Source organism: Martes martes, assembly GCF_963455335.1.
Source record: "Martes martes genome assembly, chromosome: 4".
Taxonomy (NCBI): Eukaryota; Metazoa; Chordata; class Mammalia; order Carnivora; family Mustelidae; genus Martes; species Martes martes.
In genome coordinates, this window is record NC_137891.1 from 84,708,488 (window position 1) to 84,731,402 (window position 22,915).

At 39.5% G+C, this 22,915-nt stretch overlaps 1 pseudogene across 1 annotated transcript; it reads right to left on the reverse strand.

Annotated features, from left to right (window-relative positions):
* Window positions 1-22,535: 22,535 nt before the first annotated feature.
* On the reverse strand, window positions 22,536-22,915 carry LOC308341805 (annotated as a pseudogene). The gene is made up of 2 exons: window positions 22,872-22,915; window positions 22,536-22,795 (listed from the first exon to the last, which is right to left on the reverse strand). The product of its transcript is annotated as an uncharacterized misc_RNA (transcript).

Here is a 22,915-nt window from a genome sequence, read left to right on the forward strand (position 1 = left end):
AGGCATCTCATAATTTTGTTTTCAAAATAGAAGACACCATATCTGGATACTGGGATTAAACAAATATGTCATTGTGTGGCAGATGGCAGGAGCCAGATTTCTCATTGAGAGGTTATAGATAGCAACAAAGAGGTGTTGGCTAAGAAAGAATTCATTGATAATTTAAGCAAACAGGCATTTATTTGGGCAACTAGAATTGCAATTCTGGAGACAGATTCAGGTAGAAACCTAATTCATGTTCTGAGGAAGATCAAGAATGGGTAGACTTATAAAAGCAAAAGATCATGAGTACAGTTGTAATTTATGCCCTCTCTGTAAAACAGGGATTGAAACCAGGTTAACTGGAGTTGGTTGGGTTAATATGCAAGTAAGGGATTGAAACTTGTCAAATCACATTGGCTCCTTTGCAGTAAAGAATGCAAATAATTTAGGTGTCATAGTGAGGAGGGAGTTAAGCTGAGGGCTTACAGCTGGTAAAAAGTTAGTTTGTCCCATGAGGATGCACATAAATTCCTCTCTCTGTGGCCTCCTAGCTAAGCTTGCTTACTCCATTTTGGAATCTCCTTTCACAATGCCTAGAATAAACCACAATTGAATTAGAGTTGCAGACATCAATATGAACTCATATTCAGCTTATTATAGACACAGATGGATAACTACGGAAATAGTTATAAGTATGCGTGCAGACACTGGTTAATATACACATATATATTTCCAAGCTCTGTCTATTGAGAAGACCTGGAAGCAATGACATCCCAGGAGCAATGAAAAACCAGCTCCCAGATCTTGGTTTACAATACAGTTCCCCAATAAAAGAAACCAGGGCTTACAAAACAAATAGCTGAATCTAGGTCTGGAGCAAAGATTATGCAAAATAAGCCTGAATCATGTAATAACTAGTGCCCTAAAGCAAGGAAGTGCTTAAAAAAGAAACCACTGGAGGTGTGTCAAGGGGATGCAGGAACTGATTGAGAGGGCTCCCAAAGCTAGAAGGGTATGAACAACAAAATAGACAGCAGGGCATTGGATTACAACCCAAAGTATAAAATAAATAGATATCCAATATCTTTGAGTCAATACTGATATTAATAAATGATAAAGTTTAAGAAAAGAGAAACAGGAGAACAGACAAATCTTTCTACAGAAAAATCCCAAATAATTTATAGTAGTGTCCCCTCAAGGAGGTGGAACATAAGTCCCTAACTCTTTGAATGGGCTGCATTTAGTGACTTCCTTCCAAAGAGAAGAGTATGTTAAGGGAAAGAAAAAGAGCACCTTTATGGTGGAAAATCTGCAAACACTGCCACAGCCAGATGGTCAGTCAATTTCAACAGTGATGGCGTGTTGACAGCATGTACCCCTGATACAATGGCTTTACCCCTGTGATCTGTCTTCCTCCCCCAGATCTGTAAACCCATTCTAAGCAGGAGGAAAACACCACACAAATCTCAGTTGAGAGACATTCTACAAAATACCTAACTGGCACCCCTCAAAACCCTCAAGGTCACCAAAAATAAGATACGTCTAAGAAACTGTCACAGTCAAGAGGATCCTATGGACACAAGAAACTGAATGTAATGTGGTACCCTGATTGGAATCCAAGAACACAAAAAAGACATTTGGTAAAAATTAAGGAAACCCAAATAGAATATGGCTATGGACTTTAGTTAATAATAACATATCAATATTGATTCCTCAATGATAATAATTGTACCATGCTAATATAAGAGCTGAACCACAGGGGAAACTGGATGCAGGGAACATGGGAAATTCTCTGTACCGTCTTTGCAACTTTCCTGTAAATCTATGACTATCCTGAATTAAAAAGCCAATTTTAAAAATTAAGTGCACGACATGGGTTACCTGCATGGCTCAGTCAGTTAAGTGTCTGACTATTGATTTCAGCTCAGGTCATCATCTCCGAATTGTGGGATGGAGCCCCACTTTGGGCTCCATGCTCAGTGCAGAGTTTGCTTGGGATTCTCTTTCTCCCTCTTCTTGACCCCACCTGCACTTGCACACTTGCGCATGCTCAAGCATGCTCTCTCTCTCAAATAAAATATTCAAAAACAATTAATTGCATCCCAAGTGTAAGTTACAACTAACATTTATTGAGCTAAATACATCAAAATATGTCACCTATAATATCATATATAATTCCTTCCACAGTCTCAAGAGGCACATATTATTATTTTGCCTAATTTTTAGATGAGAAAACCGAGGCATAGAAAGGCACAGAAACTTGCATAAGATCTCAGGGTTTTCAAAGATTTGAAAAGGGTTTCATCTGACAGGGGTCTGAATGTGTACTCGTTCTGTTAAGGAAGGTCTGGTCTAGGACTCACATAGATGTATGTAAAAACAGGATGTGATGATAATGTAATACATCATGTAATACATTACATGAAATTTAAAAATGAAATACATTACATGAAAATTAAAAATCAGGTAATCTGATAGGTTGTAATATGAAAAAAATAAGTTTCATTCTAAATAATCTGTGCATGCACTTATTTCTTTGGGTCTTTTTAGATGTATCTATTCACTTCCCTAATGAAGCACAATGAATAGCTCATTTTTGTCATCCCCTCCCTCCCTTCCTCTTATTTAGACGTGTTTTATTTTTCATGCTGCTATTGTTTACCTCTATAACTTTAAATACTGTTACTCAAACCCTATTTCTTCACTTGCCAAGTTGAGGCAGCATTTCTTGACTTGCCACTAAATAAGAGATGAAATCAGCATGACAAATTTGTTTTGTCTTAGGATGATTTTGGTTTCATATTTTATTAATGGCAGCTTGACAGGTAATAACTTTTTATTATTATTTGTGGTCTATTATAGAGCATATAGTATGTAGTAAAGGAGGGTCTGTCAAACATTGTAAAGGAAACTGCTGAAAATGCATTGGACCCAGGGTGTGGGCTAAGCTGGCATCCCTAGTGGTGACCATTGACTGAGCTGGGGAGAACATGTTTCTTCCAACTGGAGATGCAGGAAAGCAGGACACTCTGAGAGAGGGTGTGAGGTCACTGGGCTCAGTTCAGTTCCCAGGTGAGAACGTCCCTTCTGGAAGGCTGCAGTGGAAACTGGTGAGGACAGAGCCCTATTGAATTATTCACCCAAGTTTCCCCAGGTGAATTCAACATGGCTCTTTCAAAGTCCCTAAGGGAGCTCTTTAAAACATGTCACAACTTGCTTTTTTAAAAAAACTTCTATGTTCTTCATTTAGTCCATATAATATTGAAGTACCATTTTAAAAAATTAGACAAAAAGCATATTAAATATCAAATTTCAAAATGAAATTTTCTAATTAGAAATGTTAAAAATGTAGAACTACTTGACATTTGTTAAAAGTATGATGTTAGATATAGTAAAACAAAACAAAAGCAAAATAAAACAAAATAAAACCCTGGTGGTGCCACTTACCTATTTCTGCTATCCCTATAAATGTAAGATTTTGGATATAGGATGTTTTGTATAAAATGTGAAGTCTGCATTTTTAACCATTTATTACAAAACAAAGGTAAATGTACAATATTAAAATGAAGCCATACTGAAACCACACCAAAAAAGACACTCATAATATTGACATTTTTGATGTACAGACATATTTTGAAAGTGTGAGGATGTCAAAGGCAGACTTTATGAAGAAAACTAATGATCAAATCACTGTGTTTTTTTGATGTAGAAATTTCAAAATCAATTTGATACAGACTAAACAGTGTAGTATGCAATAATATATAAGGTGAACAATTATCGAAGGGAATCCAAATACTGATTAGGGAACCTGAGTAGGTCAATTATTAAATAGTACCCTTGTCAAAGAAAATTTGATTCTATCAAAACTTTTCTTTAAAATTGTTATTTGGTGAATCTACATGTTCAGTAAAGAACAGAAATAAAAAAATAGGAAAAAAAAGACATCCTTACATATTAAGCTTTGCACAATCAACCAAATATTGATTTTTTTTTCCTTAGGAAAAATTAGATTTTTCCCCCAGAATTCTCTCACACAAACATAACTGAACATCTAAAATCAAAGATATTTAAAGTTTATCAGCTAAGTATGGAATTTCAAGCAATGGTATGTCAAAATTCATAAGGCCTTGCTTTATTCAACAAATAGCATCCTTTTTCCCTCAATAGGAGAAAGCATTTAATTTTTTTTTTAAAGTATAGATTTCATGACAGTAAAATAGGTAGATATTTTCCCAGTTTCTCAGAAAGTGTTTTGTTTTGTTTTGTTTTGTTTTGTTTTTCCTGACAGACTGGATTTTTTCTTTAGTTAGAGTAATTTTTTAGAATATTTATTTATTTGAGAGCTAGAGGGAGAGTGTGCATGTGGTGGTGGTGGTGGAGGGAAGCAGGGGGAGAAGGAAAAAGAATCTCAAGCAGACTCCCTGATGAGCACAGAAACCCACGCAGGACTCTGTCTTAGGACCCCAAGATCATGACCTGAGCTGAGGTCAAGAGTTGGACCCTTAAATGACTGAACCACCAGGTGCCCATAACTAGAGTAATTTTTTGACATAGTACTCACTCTTGCTCTTGAACAAAAGAAATCCCTTTCTCCAAAATGATTTTCTTAAATGGAGACATTTTCATTGCCTCTAAGATGCAATCTTCCAGGAGAGTTTGATAAAAGTCTTCATAGTCTTTGACAATTTTAGAATTCCAATTCTAAAAATTTATCTTAGGAAAATTACTAAGAATAACCACCAATTAGAATGTTTATTTTACTGTTATTTAGACAGCAAAAAGGTGGAAGCAATGTAAGTGCCCCAAATCAGGAAACTACACAAATCATGGTGTGTTCACAGAATGGACTATAATAGTGTCGATCAATATTTATTAGCACGTAAGTGCATTGACATTGTACTGTTAAGTAAAACATCAGGTTACAAAGTATTCTGAAATGATCCTATTTTGTGATTTTTTATGAAATTTGGAAATAGATCCTGAAATTATTAGTAGTTATTTAGGGTGATAAGATTTTTGGTTGGTCTTCTAAAGATACAAATGTAGTGATCCAAAGGAGCATGTGCACCCAAATGTTTATAGCAGCAATGTCCACAATAGCCAAACTATGGAAAGAACCTAGATGTCCATGAACAGATGAATGGATAAAGAAGATGTGGTATATATATATACAATGGAATACTATGCTGCCATCAAAAGAAATGAAATCTTGCCATTTGCGACAACATGGATGGAACTTGAGGGTATTATGCTTAGCAAAATAAGTCAATTGGAGAAAGACAACTATCATATGATCTCCCTGATATGAGGAAGTTGAGAAGCAACATGGGGGGGTTGGGAGGTAGGAAAAGAATAAATGAAACAAGATGGAATCAGGAGGGAGACAAACCATAAGAGACTCTTAATGTCACAAAACAAACTGAGGGTGGCTGGGGAGAGGGGGCTAGGGAGAGGGTGGTTGGGTTATGGACTTTGGGGAGGGTATGTGCTATGGTGAGTGCTGTGAAGTGTGTAAACCCGGCGATTCACAGATCTGTACCCCTGGGGTTAATAATACATTATATGTTAATAAATAAATAAATTAATTAATTAAAAAAGATTTTTGGTTGGTTTTAATCATCTTCCTTATGCTTATTTACAATAAAACATCTTTATATAGGTGTGCAGCATTTGTATAGTGAGAAAAATTACACATTCAAAATTATAATTATATAAAATTATGCTCTCTATATATGCCTATATAGAGAGATAGATCATAGCAGAGGCAAAAACAAGGTTCTAGCCATAAGAAGGATTGCTAAGCTGTGAAAATTGACATCTTGTGTTTTGGGAATCATAGACAGGCTGATTCTTTGCTCCGAGACTGGGAAATAGAATCTGTTGGACTGGGTTAAAAACATATTTTCAGTTTCCCTCAGAAAATGAGAATCAACTAAAAATTCTTACTTAGAACTTATACCGATATGCAACCATGTTGAGCCTCAAGTGCTGCCAGGTCCCTCTGCTTTATCTCAGGTCCTCTCCACCCCAGGGCAATAGTGCTTTGGGAGTTGCAGATTCATACCTGGCATATGAGCTATTTCATATGATCATCTCACTCCCGGCAGTCTAGCCAAGTTGAAACCCATGTCATGGGCAAGTATCCCACTTGCACATGAGAAGTATCATTTCTAAGACCCTCATCCTTGTTCCATCCCCAATACCAAAGACTGCTTATCTTTAAAAGCCCTGTTGAAATGCTGCCTACCCTGGCGGTTGTTCTTCCCCAAACAACATGTTCTCTCTGCTTCAGAGTTCTCCTTCCAAGGAAACCACTTCTGATCTACACCATCAGGATGAGTCTTTCCCTTCAGTCCTTGACCTTTTATACTCTTTTCCCCTTTTGAGTTCACACAAAGTGAGAAAAAAAAAAAGAATTATGTCAATCATCTTAAAATTATATTTATTAGTCTGCATATTTCAATATACAACGTACATTGTTTCTCCCACGAGATTGTAAGCTTTTCTAGAACAGGGATAAATCTCCTATTACATCTGGTAACACAGAGCACAATATAGAGTAGGTGCTCAGCATGTTTGTCACACAAAAATTTTCAATGTAAGGATTCTGCAATGACATAGGTTGATGGCTACAAGGATGCTGAGACAGAAATCTCAAACCATGTGTCTCTGAAGCAACACCAGTCAACATCTTGGAAGGAAAGAAGGGGCAGCATCCACCTGTAGGAGCCTTAGCCCCTTGGGTGACCTCAGGGATTCACAGCAGCCAGGGCTCCGACTCCACGTTGTTGGCTGAGCTGAGTGCATAGAAGACAGAAGTAGGAGTGCAGCTTATGGGGAACAGGAAGTGTTTCCCAGCCCTAAATAGAGGGGGCAAGCCTGAGCTTCCCAGCAGCCTGAATTCAGAAAGGTGGATGAGAGAGAGCCACTGTACCTATGTCCCTCTCCTTTGGGCTGGTCACCTCAGCACTCCTCCTCTTTAATGTGGTAGACTGTGCCACCACTGAGGCAGCGGGGCTTCTTGCGGTGAGCCCTCTGAGAGCCGCCAGGGCTCTGCTCCCCGGGCTTTTGGGAACCAGAATTGTAGCCTCCTGAACAGAGGTCACAGCAAGGATCAGAGCAGGGAGCCAGGGAGGCATTTGGGCACTGTCGAGGTGAGCATTTGGGAGCACTAAGGGGCTCCCAGGATTCCTGCTTCTGTTGTGACATCAGTGGGCTAGCGAGTGGAAGCTGGAAGGCAAAAGAGAATTCAATTAAGTCAGGTCCTTGAGTTATCTGTTTCTTTTCTCCATGGGCTGGAGCTGTCAAAATAAAGCTGGAATTTACAATCTGCTAAATCCATCCTAGGAGGGACAGAAATGGATCTGAGTGGGTAAATTTGAGGAGTAAGCCATGGTGGGAACTCCCAGGGGACCCACTCACCAACAACCAAGCTATTAACTTAATCCTCTTCTTAAACAAAGTGAAGCTGAATTGGGCAGACTGTCTACTTTCCCAGATCAGCGTCCACCACGGTCAGATGTAAAGGAATAATGAATCTCTACTCTTTTTCTTCATTCAGTCTTACTTTGTCCTGAGATTCCTAAGCTTGGGTATATCTTCTCCGCTTCTTTAATGCTCTGACTTCTATTACTTTTTCCCATGTTAAATCATTTGAGGTCTTTTGTAGGGACCACTTCCCTTCCCTTCTCCCTGCCCCAAAGCTCTCTTACCTGGCTTATCTACTCCCTGGGCAGAAGCAGAGGAGAGATTGGGCCTGCCTTGGCAGAATCTGAGTGAGGGACATGCAAGTGTTTCCTCACCCAGAGGTAGCCTCACCCTAGAGAAGGATATGTGGACAAATCACTCCAGGAGGAGGAGTCTGGAGGCCTTTTATCCATCCTCCACTGAAGCCTTCAGGCTACATATTATTGGAGGGCAGCTGTGCATGGACTATTTATGCAGATGTTTCACAGTTCCCAGGTCTGAATTCCTCAGTGGCATGCAGCAGGATGTGGGCCAATGTGAATCCCTTGCAAATGAGTGAACAGAGACTGTGACCTTCAGTGTGGCCTGAGTGGAGTGGGTACACTGGCTAAGTCTCTGTGGACTGAGAGGGATCTGATCACTATGGAGATCTCTCTAGGACTGGTGGGGAAGGATCAAGTTCAATATCAACCAAGTCTGATGAAAACCCTTCTTTCCACCCCCTCTCTTCATCCATGCCTTCTACCACTCAGCTTAAGGCTACCACCTCCACGATGACTTGCCTGGTCCAACAGGCCACGTCCAAGTCCTCCCTACTCTGAATGTCAGAGACACTTCTCACAGCCTTTATAGCTGCTTATGACCAAGGTGACCTACATATTTGTCCTATCACCTTTATTACAGAGTTCCTTGATGACAGGACCTTGTCTTTTATCACTTCTAAATTCCTAGGACCTGATACTGTCCCTGACATAAAGAAGATGCTCGTTAAGAATGGAGTAATCTATATGCCATTAAAATAGACTAATTTGGGAGAACAAAAAATAGGGAAAAAACAAAACCCACTCATTTTTGTTCTGTGGCTCAAATCTCAATCTCTTGTGTTCACCATCCACACCTGAGGATTCTGGGAACACCCTTCAATAAATAGTACAGAGAAATGGGTGGGCATACCTCACCTTACAGATCAGGATAAGGAAAGTGTGGAGAGTAAGATAATCATAAACCCTGCTACCTCTTCATGCAAAGGGGAGTTTTTATGTAATTATTGGGAGACCCCAAGGAAAAGCTGCAGAATGAAAAAATTTCCTTTGTCTTTTATGAAAATTGATATCAGCACATTTTGCCTATGCCTAGGGTGGGAACAGTCTCTTTGAAATATGGTCCCTCACTTCTGGAGGTATCTCTCTCAGAATTGCTGCACACACGCCAGCTAAGTGAAAAGGTCCTATTTAAACTCCTGTGGTAGGAACAGTGTCTTTCTTGCCTCTGTGTTCTTAGTGCCTACCACACAATAGGGACTCAGGAAGCAGGTGAATAAGTGAAAAAGATGAGCAACTAGAAGAAAATTCTGATTATAAGGCCTGTCTTCAAAGACTTTAAGTCATACATAGGACAAAGGTGAACAAGTTTGCGCTGCTCAGTGACAGATAAGGACCTAACCAGTGTGGAGAGTGGGACAAGATCAGAGGAGGATCTACTGGAGCTAATCCAGCAGGACATGACTATCAGGGTCTACCTGCTTCATTTGGGAAGGCTACCAGGGGGAAGCAGTCTTTGACATGTAGTTTGGTTGAAGGGAGAGGAGATTCCTTATAAGTGAAATAGAGATGGTATGGGTAGTACAAAGAGAATAGAGAAAAGGATAGAGAATAGAGAATAGAGAAGGTGGGAGATGGTATGAAGTCTTTCTCAGTATATTAGAACAGAACCCTGGGACCACCTGAGTTAGGTGCTTCAGAGATCTGACCCCTTCTTCCCTTATTTCCTTTACCCTCCTCTCTCTCCTCTTCCTTTTCCCTTCTCCTCCCTGTAAGGTATCAAAAGGAACCCTACCAGCTCTTCAGAAAGTTGTCATGGACACTAAACACTGGGAGAGCAGAGTAACTCTTGTCTTATTATACCAGTGGCTCCTTTTCCCCAGCTGGACTCATACCACATAAGCCTGCACTCTGACACTTTATGCATCTCAAATGTGTTTCTTTAGGGTTAACTGACAACTACCCAACCCCACAACCCCTAACCAAGGGCTAAGGACTCTTCTTGGAGGTTCCTTTCTGGGCGAAAATCCCTGCTTCCTCTCCAGGTCCCCCAGACCACTCCTCATAATGCTTGCTTCCTGAAGTTTCAGAGTCCAGTCATTTTCAGTACAACAAAGTTCATCATGCTGTTGGGGACTGACTCACCTGAATTAACACTTTCAGTGGATGAGAGCAGCATCTAGCTTTGCCCATTCCCTGAAGTAAGCCACCTTGAAGTCCCTGAGTGGTCCACCATCCTACTAGACTTCCAAGTGCAGTGAGTTTCATGGCAGATCTCAGACATGGGCCTCCTTCCAGTGCCACTCCATTTCTCCCTGGCTCAGGTGTCTATAGGCATGACTCTCTGATTTGATATTTGCTAAGAACTTACTGTGTCCAGAATATAAGAAGTAGTAAGAGCCCTGTCTTGTGCTTCAGAGCTTTCACTCTAGAGATAATGCAGACACATTACACATTAATAGATAACATAAGACAGTATGTGAAAGATGACCAAACAGAGAGACAGGGAAATTCTGGTTGCTGAAAATGGAACTAGTCAGCTTAAATATACCAAACAGAGTGATAGTATTTTGAATGTTGTTGCTCCTTCTATTATTAGCATCTCATACTAGTCTGGGGACAGAAGACCATCTCTGAGAATTATCCACCCCTTCCCATTCCCAGTCCCAATTTTTGACTCTATTCTTCTAAGCAATAGATGTTTCCTTTGCTCCTTCCTCCTTCCCTCCCTCCCTTCCATCCTTCCTTCCTTCTTTCCTTCTTGCCTTCCTTCCATCCTTCCTTCCCTTCTTTCTTTATTTCTGTCTTTTTTTTTTTTTTGTACTTGATTTTCTTCTAAGAATATCATCTCCTCTACTCTTTACCTTTGGAAAATCTTCCAAGCACCAATATGAACCCTATGTCCTCTGAAATGCATTCCCTGATAATGTCTGACCAAGAGAAGCTTCCAGAGGCTTTATTGCTTGTCGTACTTGTAATTCATTATTGTGCACATTTTTATGTGATATTGAAAACATTTCAAGCATGAGGATATGTCTCATATATGTCCTATCCTTTTTCATTGTATGCAGTGGGTCAATGCACATACCAGTTATTAGGTCTTCAAAAATCCCTGCAGTAGATGGCTTTTATGATATTGAGGTATGTTCCCTCTATCCCTGTATTTTGAAGAGTTTTTTTTTTTTAAGATTTTATTTATTTATTTATTTGAGAGAGAATGAGTGAGAGAGAGCATGAGAGAGGAGAAGGTCAGAGGGAGAAGCAGACTCCCCAAGGAGCTGGGAGCCCAATGCGGGACTTGATCCTGGAAGTCTGGGATCATGACCTGAGCCTAAGGCAGTCGCTCAACCAACTGAGCCACCCAGGCACCCTGAAGAGTTTTAATCAGGAAAGGATGCTGTATTTTGTCAAATGCTTTTTCTCCATGAATTAAGAGGATCATATGTTTCTTGTCTCTTCTTTCGTTAATGTGATCCATCATGCTGATTGATTTGCAAATGTTGAACCAACCTTTCATCCCAGGAATAAACCCCACCTGGTCATGGTGAATAATCCTTTTAATGTACTGTTGAATCTTATTGGCTAGTATCTTGTTAAGTATTTTGGCATCCATATTCATCAGGGATATTGGTCTGTAATTCTCCTTTTTGAGGGGCTCTTTGTCTGGTTTTGGGATCAGAGTAATGCTGGTCTCATAGAAGGAGTTTGGAAATTTGCCTTCCATTTCAACTTTTTGGGAACAATTTCAGTAGAATGGATATAATATCTTTTTTAAAATGTTTGGTAGAATTCCCTTGGAAAAACATCTGGCCCTGGGCTCTTGATTTTGGGGAGGTTTTTGATTACTCTTTCAATTTTATTGCTGATTATTGGTCTGTTCAGATTGTCTATTTCTTCTTGTTTCAGTCTTGGTAGTTTATGTGTCCAGGAATGCATCTATTTCTTCCAGATTGCCTAGTTTGTTGGCATATAGCTGTGGTAATAAGTTCTAATAATTGTCTCTAGTTCCTTGGTATTGGTCATGATTTCTTCCCTTTCATTCATGATTTTATTAATTTGGGTCCTTTCTCTTCACTTTTGCATAAGTCTGGCCAGAGTTTTATTGATTGTATTAATTCTTTCAAAAAACCAGCTTCTAGTATTGTTGATCTGTTCTACTGTTCTTCTTGTTTCTATTTCATTGATTTCTTCTCTAATATTTATTATTTCTCTTCTCCTGCTTGATCTAGGCTTTATTTGCTGTTCTTACTCCAGATCCTTTATTTAGGTTTAAGGTTAGCTTGTGCATTTGGGATTTTTCTAATTTTTTTTTAATTTTTTATTTTTTAAATTAACATACAATGTATTATTAGCCCCAAGGGTACAGGTCTGTGATTTGCCAGGTTTACACACTTCACAGCACTCACCATCATGCATACCTTCCCCAATGTCCAAAACCTAACCACCCTCTCCCTACACCCCTCTGCCCGGCCACCCTCAGTTTGTTTTATGACATTAAGAGTCTCTTATGGTTTCTCTCCCTCCCAATTCCATCTTGTTTCATTTTTTCCTATCCTACCCCCCAAACCGCCCATTGTTACCTCTCAACTTCCTCATATCAGGGAGAAAATATGATAATTGTCTTTCTCTGATTGACTTATTTCACTCAGCATAATACCCTCTAGTTCCATCCACATCATCACAAATGGCAAGATTTCATTTCTTTTGATGGCTGCATAAGTATTCTATTGTATATATATACCACTTTTTCTTTATCCATTCATATGTTGATGGACATCTAGGTTCTTTCCATAGTTTGGCTTCTGTGGACATTGCTGCTATAAACATTTGGGTGCATGTGCCCCTTCAAATCACTACATTTGTATCTTTAGGGTAAATACCCAGTAGTGCAATTGCTGGGTCATAGGGTAGCTCTGTTTTGAACCTTTGAGGAAACTCCACACTGTTTTAAAGAGTGGTTGCACCAGCTTGCATTCCCACCAACAGTGTAGGAGGGTTCCCCTTTCTCTACATCCTCACCAGCACCACCTCATCCTCACCTCACCATTCCATGACTTGTTAATTTTAGCCATTCTGACTGGTGTGAGGTGGTATCTCATTGTGGTTTTAATTTGTATCTCCCTGATGCTGAGGGATGTGGAGCACTTTTTCATGTGTCTGTTGGCCATCTGGATGTCTTCTTTGCAGAAATGTCTGTTCATGTCCTCTGCCCATTTCTTGATTGGATTATTTGTTCTTTGGGTGTTGAGTTTGATAAGTTCTTTATAGATTTTGGATACTAGCCCTTTATCTGATACGTCGTTTGCAAATATCTCCTCCCATTCTGTCAGTTGACTTTTGGTTTTGTTGACTGTTTCCTTTGCTGGGCAAAAGCTTTTGATCTTGATGAAGTCGCAATGGTTCATTTTTGCCCTTGTTTACCTTGCCTTTGGTGATATTTCAAGAAGTTGCTGCAGCTGAGGTCAAAGAGTTTGCTGCCTGTGTTCTCCTCAAGGATTTTATGTTTTCCATTCTCACATTGAGGTCCTCCATCCATTTTGAGTTTATTTTCACGTGTGGTGTAATGAAATGGTCGTTTCATATTTCTGCACGTGGCTGTCCAATTTTCCTACCACCATTTGTTGAATAGACTGTTTTTTCCATTGGACATTCTTTCCTGCTTTGTCGAAAATTATTTGACCATAGAGTTGAGGGTTGATTTCTGGGCTCTCTATTCTGTTCCATTGGTCTATGTGTCTGTTTTTGTGCCAGTACCATAGTGTCTTGAAGATGAAAGCTTTGTAATAGAGCTTGAAGTCTGGAATTGTGATGCCACCAACTTTGGTTTTCTTTTTCAACATTTCTCTGGCTATTTGAGGTCTTTTCTGTTTCCATATATATCTTGGGATTATTTTTTTCATTTCTTTGAAAAAAATTATAGTATTTTGAAAGGAATTGCATTAAACGTGTAGATTGCTTTAGGTAGCGTAGACATTTTCACAATATTTTTTCTTCCAATCCAGGAGCATGGAACATTTTTCTATTTCTTTGTGTCTTCCTCATTTCTTTCATGAGTACTTTATAGTTCTTTGCCTCTTTGGTTAGGTTTATTCCTAGGTATCTTATGGTTTGGGGTGCAATTGTAAGTGGGATTGACTCCTTAATTTCTCTTTCTTCTGTCTTGTTGTTGGTGTAAAGAAATGCAACTGATTTCTGTGCATTGATTTTATATCCTGACACTTTACTGAATTCCTGTACAAGTTCTAGCAGATTTGGAGTGGAGTCTTTTGCGTTTTCCACATAAAGTAGCATATCATCTGCAAAGAGTGATAGTTTGACTTCTTCTTTGCTGATTTGGATGGCTTTAATTTCTTTTTGTTGTCTGATTGCTGAGACTAGGACTTCTAGTACTGTGTTGAATAGCAGTGGTGATAATGGACATCCCTGCCGTGTTCCTGACCTTAATGGAAAAGCTCTGTTTTTCTCCATTGGGAATGATATTCGTGGTGGGTTTTTCATAGATGGCTTTGATGGTATTGAGGTATGTGCCCTCAATCTCTACACTTTGAAGAGTTTTGATCAAGAAAGGATGCTGTACTTTGTCAAATGCTTTTTCAGCATCTATTGAGAGTATTATATGGTTCTTGTTCTTTCTTTAATTAATGTATGGTATCACATTGGTTGATTTAAAGATGTTGAACCAAACTTGCAGCCCTGGAATAAATCCCACTTGGTCGTGCAGAATAATCCTTTTAATGTACTGTTGGATCCTATTGGCCAGTATTTTGGTGAGAATTTTCGCATCTGTGTTCATCAAGTATATTGGTCTGTAATTCTCTTTTTTGCTGGGATCTGATTAGATTGTCTGGGATCTGATTACCTGGGATCAAGGTAATGCTGGCCTCATAAAATGAGTTTGGAAGTTTTGCTTCCATTCCTATTTTCTGGAACAGTTTCATGAGAATAGGAATTAATTCTTCTTTAAATGTTTGGTAGAATTCCCTGGGGAAGCTGTCTGGCCCTGGGCTCTTGTTTGTTGGGAGATTTTTTTTTAAGGTTTTATTTATTTATTTGACAGAGATCACAAGCAGACAGAGAGGCAGGCAGAGAGAGAGGAGGAAGCAGAGAGCCTGATGTGGGGCTCGATCCCAGGACCCCAGGATCATGACCTGAGCTGAAGGCAGAGGCTTTAACCCACTGAGCCACCCAGGTGCCCCGTTGGGAGATTTCTTATGACTGCTTCAATCTCCTTACTGGTTATGGGTTTGTTCAGGTTTTCTATTGCTTCCCGGTTCAGTTGTAGTTTATATGTCTTTAGGAATGCATCCATTTCTTCCAGATTGTCAAATTTCCTGGCATATAATTGCTCATAATATGTTCTTACAATTGTTTGTATTTCTTTGGTGTTGGTTGTGATCTCTCCTCTTTCATTCATGATTTTATTTATTTGGGTCCTTTCTCTTTTCTTTTTGGGAAGTCTGGCCAGGGGTTTATCAATCTTATTAATTTTTTCAAAGAACCAGCTCCTACTTTTGTTTAATTTGTTCTATTATTTATTTATTTATTTATTTAGGTTTCCATTTCATTGATTTCTGCTCTGATCTTTATTATTTCTCTTGTCCTGCTGGGTTTAATCTTTCTTTGGTGTCCTTTCTCCAGCTCCTTTAGGTGTAGGGTTAGGTTGTGTATTTGAGACCTTTCTTGTTTCTTGAGAAAGGCTTGTATTGCTATATATTTTCCTCTCAGGACTGCCTTTACTGTGTCCCACAGATTTTGAGCCATTGTGTTTTCATTATCAATTGTTTCCATGAATTCTTTTTCAATTCTTCTTTAATTTCCTGGTTGACCCATTCATTCTTTAGAAGGATGCTCCTTAGTCTCCATGTATTTGGGTTCTTTCCATATTTCCTCTTGTGCTCGAGTTCTAGCTTCAGAGCATTGTGGTCTGAAAATATGCAGGGAATGATCCCAATCTTTTGATACTGGTTGAGACCTGAGTTATGACCCAGGATGGGATCCATTCTGGAGAATGTTCCATGTGCACTAGAGAAGAGTGTGTATTCTGTTGCTTTGGGATGGAATGTTGTGAATATATCTGTGATGTCCATCTGGTCCAGTGTGTCATTTAAGGCCTTTATTTCCTTGCTGATCTTTTGCTTGGATGATCTGTCCATTTCAGTGAGGGGAGTGTTAAAGTCCCCTACTATTATTGTATTATGGTTGATTGGTTTCTTTGATTTTGTTATTAATTGGTTTATATATTTGGCTGCTCCCATATTCGGGGCATACATATTTAAAATTGTTAGATCTTCTTGTTGGACAGACCCTTTGAATATGATATAGTGTCCTTCCTCATCTCTTATTATAGTCTTTGGCTTAAAATCTAATTGATCTGATACGAGGATTGCCACCTCAGCTTTCTTTTGATGTCCATTAGCATGGTACATTGTTTTCCACCCCCTCACTTTAAATCTGGAGGTGTCTTCGGGTCTAAAATGAGTTTCTTGTAGACAGCGTATTGATGGGTTTTGTTTTGTTTTTATCCATTCTGATACCCTGTGTCTTTTGATTGGGGCATTTAGCCCATTAACATTCAGGGTAACTATTGAGAGATATGAATTTATTGCCATTGTATTGCCTGTAAGATGACTATTACTTTATATTGTCTCTGTTCCTTTCTGATCTACTACTTTTAGGTTCTCTCTTTGCTTAGAGGACCCCTTTCAATATTTCCTGTAGAGCTGGTTTGGTGTTTACAAACTCTTTTAGTTTTTGTTTGTCCTGGAAGCTTTTTATCTCTCCTTCTATTTTCAGTGATAGCCTAGATGGATATAGTATTCTTGGCTGCATGTTTTTCTCATTTAGTGCTCTGAATATATCATGCCAGTTCTTTCTGGCCTGCCAGGTCTCTGTGGATAAGTCTACAGTCAATCTAATATTTTTACCATTGTATGTTACAGACTCTTGTCCTGGGCTGATTTCAGGATTTTCTCTTTGTCACTAAGACTTGTAATTTTACTATTGGATGACAGGGTGTGGACCTATTCTTGGTGATTTTGAGGGGGTTCTCTGAACCTCCTGGATTTTGATGCTTGCTCCCTTTGCCATATTAGGGAAATTCTCTGCAATAACTCACTCCAATATACCTTCTACACCCCTCTGTCTTTCTCCTTCTTCTGGAATCCCAACTATTCTAATGTTGTTTCTTCTTATGGTATCACTTATCTCTCAAATTCTCCCCTCGTGGTCCAGTAGTTGTTAGTCTCTCTTTTGCTCAGCTTCTTTATTCTCCATCATTTGGTCTTCTATATCACTAATTCTCTATTTTGCCTCATTTATCCTAACAGTATGAGCCTCCATTTTTTATTGTACCTCATTAATAGCTTTTTTAATTTCAGCTTGGTTAAATTTTAGTTCTTTTATTTCTTCAGAAAGGGATTTATTTCTCCAGACAGGATTTCATTAATATCTTCCATGCCTTTTTTGAAACCAGCTAGCACCTTTATTGAAAAACCTTGGCGTGTATACATAGATGCACTTCTATTCATTTATCTACCAGTGGACATTCAGGCTGTTTCTAGGTCTTGTTGCTGGCGATCTGCAGTGAACATGGAGGTGCCTCCTTCTCATATTCATGCTTGCATTTTCAGATACCTAGAGGTGAAAATGCTGGAGACGGTCTTTTTTGGGGGGGACCCTCCATACTGTGTTTCCTAGGGGCTGCACCAATTTACATTTCCAACAGCAGTTCAGAAGGTCCCTTTTCTACCAATCTCCAGCACTTGTTTCCTGTCCCTTTGATGGTCTCTTTAAGAGGGGTGCTACCTGCTTGTGGTTTTGATTGGTTTTCTTGGTTAGTGACAGCCCTTTCCCAGGGTACTTGTCGCCATCTATGTGTAGTTTTAAGGGGAAAATATTCAGATACTCTGCCCACTTTTAATCTCCCGTGACATGAAAAAAAAGATAAAAAAAAAAAAAAAAGAATCATTCTGAATTCTAGATCTGACATATTACCAATGTCCATATTGATTAGGTCCCTAGCCTTAGGTACTGCCTGTTGTTCTTTTTTTGTGGTGAGTTTTTCTGCCTTGTCATTTTATCCAGATAATAATATATAAACAAGAAAATGAAATACTAGGAGGGTGGCAAAGACCCCAGAAAAATGTGCTTTAACTAAATCAGAAGAGACCCCAAATTGTGTGGGGGGGGGGGAGAAAGGTGGTAAAAAGAAGTTCAAAAAAATTTTAAAAAAAAGAAAAAATGTATATTTGACTGATGACTAGAACAGAGCCACCCACTTAATTTTGGGAGAATTTTGGTCTCTTAGAAGAAACTATCTCCCAAAATTTTAAGGAAAGAAAACCTTTATATACATATACAAAAATAAGGGTAAACACAATGAAGGGATGGAATATGACTGTAAAGATGAGAATTTTAAAAAGAAATTCTAAAACAGGAGTTGATAAATTGGTTGGGAAAAGGAAGAAAAAGGAAGTGGAGAGAATTTGCTCAGGATGGAGAGTAGAACAATGCCCTGTGCTAGATTTAGGGTATATTTTGATCTATTAGAATTTGTATCCCAAAATTCTTACAAGAAAAATCCCTTTGTGTATACAAAAAATCACGTTAGATACAATGAAGGATAAAATATGACTATAATAATGAAGATTCAAAAAGATTTTTTTTAAATGAAAGGTATTGTTAAGATAAACTAGTTGAAGAAAGTAAAAAGAGGAAAGCGTAAAAGTTAAAGAAATTAGAATAAGAAAAAAATAAAGTTAAAAAAATTAATTAACTTTGCAAAACTAAAGAATCATGGGGGGGGGAAGCCATGAATTCCATGCTTTGCTTTCCCCTCCTCTTCTCTAATTCCACTGTTTTCCCTGATAAATGAGCTTGGTCTTGGCTGGATTTCTTGCTGATCTTCTGGGGAAGGGGTCTGTTTCATTGATTCTCAAGTGTCTTTGCTGGAGATGGAATTGCACTGCCCTTGCCAGGGGCCGGGCTAAGTAATCTGATCCAGTTTGCTCTCAGGTCCTTTTGTTCCCTGAACACTTTCCTTAGATTTATGGAGGATAGGAATGAAAATGGCAGCCTCCCAATCTCTGGCCTGGAGGAACCAAGAGCTCAGGGCCCCACTCTTCAGTGTGCCCTCAGAGAAAAGCGCTCAATCATTCCCATCTCCCTGGCCTCTGGCTGCACTCCAAGCTCACCCAGTCTGTGATGAGCATCTCTGTCTCTGGCACACAGCCACGTTTAGAGTCTCCACACCCACCAGATCCCTGCTGCTCTTCCAGGGGGTTCTCCCCAGATCTGTCACTTGTGGGGTCCCTGCTTAAAGAGCAGTGTCCTAACTGTGCTATGGATCACAGTTTAAGATAACCCTGAGTTGAGAGCTCACTCCTCAGCTCCTTCTCTGTAGCCAGCTTCCCTGCTCTAATACCTGTGAGCTCTGTGATACTCAGACACCCCTAATCCTTCTGTGACCCCGTGAGACCTGAGACCACACTGTCTACCACATTGTAGTTGGCTGTTCCAATGTTGGGGTCATAGATATTTACAGTTGTTAGTTTTTCTTGTTGGATAGACACTTTAAGTATGATACGATGTCCCTTTACATCTCCTACTACAATCTTTGGTTTAAAATCTAATTTGTCTGATACAGGAATTGCTACTCCAACTTTCTTTTGAGGTCTGTTAGCATGATAAATTGTTCTCCATCCCCTCACTTTCAATCTGGAGGTGGCTTTACGTTCAAAATTGGTCTTTTCTAGACAGCATATGGATGGGTCCTGCTTTTTTTATCCAATCTAAAACTATGTTCCCTTTTATGAGAGCATTCATCCTGTTCACATTGAGAGTAACTATTGAAAGATATGTTTTATTGACTGTTTCCTTTGCTGTGCAGAAATGTTTTATCTTGACCAAGTCCCAAAAGATCATTTTTGCTTTTTTTTTTTTTTTCCTTTGCCTTTGGAGACATGCCTTGAAAGAAGTTGCTATGGTCGATGTTGAAGAGGTTACTTCCTATTTTCTCCTCTAGGATTTTAATAAATTTCTGCCTCACATTGAGATCTCTTATCCATTTCGAGTTTATCTTTAAAAATGAATCTTGGAATATTACATCCAAAACTAATGAGGTACTATATGGTGACTAACATAAATAAATAAATAAATAAATAAACAAATAAATAAACTTAAGTGCCATCATTACTCATTACTTTAGTACGTGTAAAGTCCCTGTTTCTATATATTGTCTCTGTAAATTTCTGGTTTATATTACTCTTGAGGTCTTTCTTCTTTTATAGAATTCCCTTTACTATTTCTTGTAAAGCCATCTATGAGAAACCCATAGTGAATATCATTGTCAATGGGGAAAAGATGGAGAGCTTTTCCCTTAAGGTCAGGAATGTGACAGGGATGTCCACTGTCACCACTACTGTTCAACAGTCTTAGCCTCAGCAATCACACAACAAAAAGAAATAAAAGGCATTCAATTTGCAAAGAGGAAGTCAAACTCTCTCTCTTTGCAAATGACATGATATTTTATGTGGAAAACCCCAAAGACTCAATCTCCAAATTACTAGAACTCATACAGCAGTTCAGCAACATGGAAGGATAAAAAATCAATACACAGAAATCAGTTGCATTTCTATACACTATCAATGTGACTGAAGAAAGAAAAATTAAAGAATTGGTCCTATTTATGATAGCACTAAAAACCATAAGATACCTAGGAATAAACCTAACCAAAGAGCTAAAGGATCTATAGTCTAGAAACTACAGAACACTTATGAAAGAAGTTGAGGAAGACACAAAGAAAAGGAAAACATTCCATGCTCATGGACTAGAAGAAAAACATTACTAAAATATCTGTGCTGCCCAGAGCAATTTACACTTTCAGTGCAATCCCTTTCAAAATACCATCAACATTTTTCACAGAGCTGTAACAGACAATCCTAAAATTTGTATGGAACCAAAAAGACCCAGAATCATCAGGGGATTGTTGAAAAAGAAAACCAAAACTAGGGGTATCACAATGCCAGACTTCAAGCAATATTACAAATCTGTGATCATCAAGACAGCATAATATTGGCACAAAAATAGACACATAGGTCAATGGAAAAAATACAGAGCCCAGAAATGATCCTTTAACTCTATAGCCAACTAATCTTCAACAAAGCAGAAAAGAATATCCAATGGAAGAAGGAGAGTCTCTTCAATAAATGGTGCTGGGAAAATTGGACAGCCACATGCAGAAGAAAGAAAGTGGACCACTCTCTTACACCATAAACAAAGATAAACTCACGTGTTTGAAACATTTCACATGATGTTGAAAAATCTTCAACATCACTAGCCATCAGGGAAATACAAATCAAAACCACAATAAGATACCATCTTACATCAGTTAGAATGGCCAAAATTAACAAGACAGGAAACAACAAATGTTGTTTCCCACTGTTGGTGGTAATGCAAGCTGGTATAGCCACTTAGGAAAAAAATATGGAGTCTCCTCAAGATATTAAAAATAGAGTTACCCTATGACCTAGAAATTACACTACTAGGTATTTACCCCAAAGATACTGACATAGTGAAAAGAAGGGGCACATGTACCCTAATGTTCATAGCAGGAATGTCCACAGTAGCTAAACTGTGGAAGGAGCCAAGATGCCCTTCAACACATGAATGGATAAAGAAGATGTGGTCCATATATGCAATGGAATGTTATTCAGCCATCAGAAAAGATGAACACCCACCATTTGCATCAACATGTTTGGAGCTGGAGGGGATTATGCTAAGTGAAATAAACCAAGTGGAGAGAGACAATTATCATATGGTTTCTCCCATATGTGGAACATAAGGAATAGCATGGAGGGCATTAGGAGAAGGAAAGGAAAAATGAAAAGTGAGGAATTAGAGGAGAGAAAAACCATGAAAGACAATAGACTAGAGGAAACAAACTGAGGGTTTTAGAAGGGAAGAGAGTGAGGAGATAGGTTAGCTCAGTGATGGGTACTAAGGAGGCTACATATTGCATGGAGCACTGAGTATTACATGCAAATGAATCATGGAACACCACATCAAAAACTAATGATGTACTGTATGGTGACTAACACAACATAATAAAATAAAATAAAAGAAGAATTAACCAAGATTCACAAGCTATTTGTAGAAAGTTCAGGTATAATTTTCTGAAAGTTTTTGCCTGAAGGAGAAAGAAATTTGAGGATGAGTTGGGGCAATGTCACAAGGGAAAAGGAGAAGGAGACCAATGGAGGGATGGAATATGCATTGCCCTGGTGACTTGTCTGGACCCCAAAGAAAGTCTAAGTTCAAGTTCCAGCAGAGCTATGTAGGATTTGTCTGAGAAATGGTGTCAGAGTATGAGGCAGAGCCATTTTCTTCCCCCTCCTCCTATCACCAACTATGTGACTAGCACGAATTTGATTCCCAAGATCTCTAGGCAGCAAGAGAATGAATAATGCTGGAAAAAAAAATGCTGGGATACAAACAGGCAAAGAAGAGTCTAGAATGGGATGGTGAGCAAATTTCTTATTTTATTGCTTCATTGGAGGAGCAGATGGCAAGGAGAGTAGTTGGGGAGAGGATTACTCTGGTTTGGAGATCCCAGAGCAGGCACCTCAGTTGGTGTCAGAGGTCAGGAGGTGGAATTAGGGGAGAGGATTCAGGCTTCTAAATTCCCAAGGCAGAGGGACCTCCCAGCCCAGAGGTCAAAACCTTCACTGAGACAACTTAGTCACGTGGACAGGCCCAGGAGGACCAGGAGCTGGAGGAAGAGTTTGTTCATTTGCTGTACACAACTGTGCTCTCCTTGGCCCAGGGTCCTTAGCAGCAGTCTCCAGAGGACTGACTGCTGCCCCCTCCACAGCAGCCAGAGCCCCCCGAGGGCTGGCTGCAGCATCCTGAGCCCCCTGAGGGCTGGCTGCAGCAGCCAGAGCTCTGGTGTCTATGATGGTGGGACCTGTGTCGCCTGTGGTGGCTCATGCAGTAGCTGCCACCCCCAGAGCTGCAGCAGCTGCCACCCCCAGAGCTACAGCAACTGCATCCCCCCGGAGCTGGAGCCGCAACAGCCCCCAGAGCTGACACTGTATCAGGAAGAGACTGGAGGGCACTTTGGGGGACACTGGGAGGCACTTGGGGGTGGGGCAATTGGAGGGGCACTTGGGAGGGGGCTGGCACTGTTGCTGGTTCTGCTGGCAGGACAT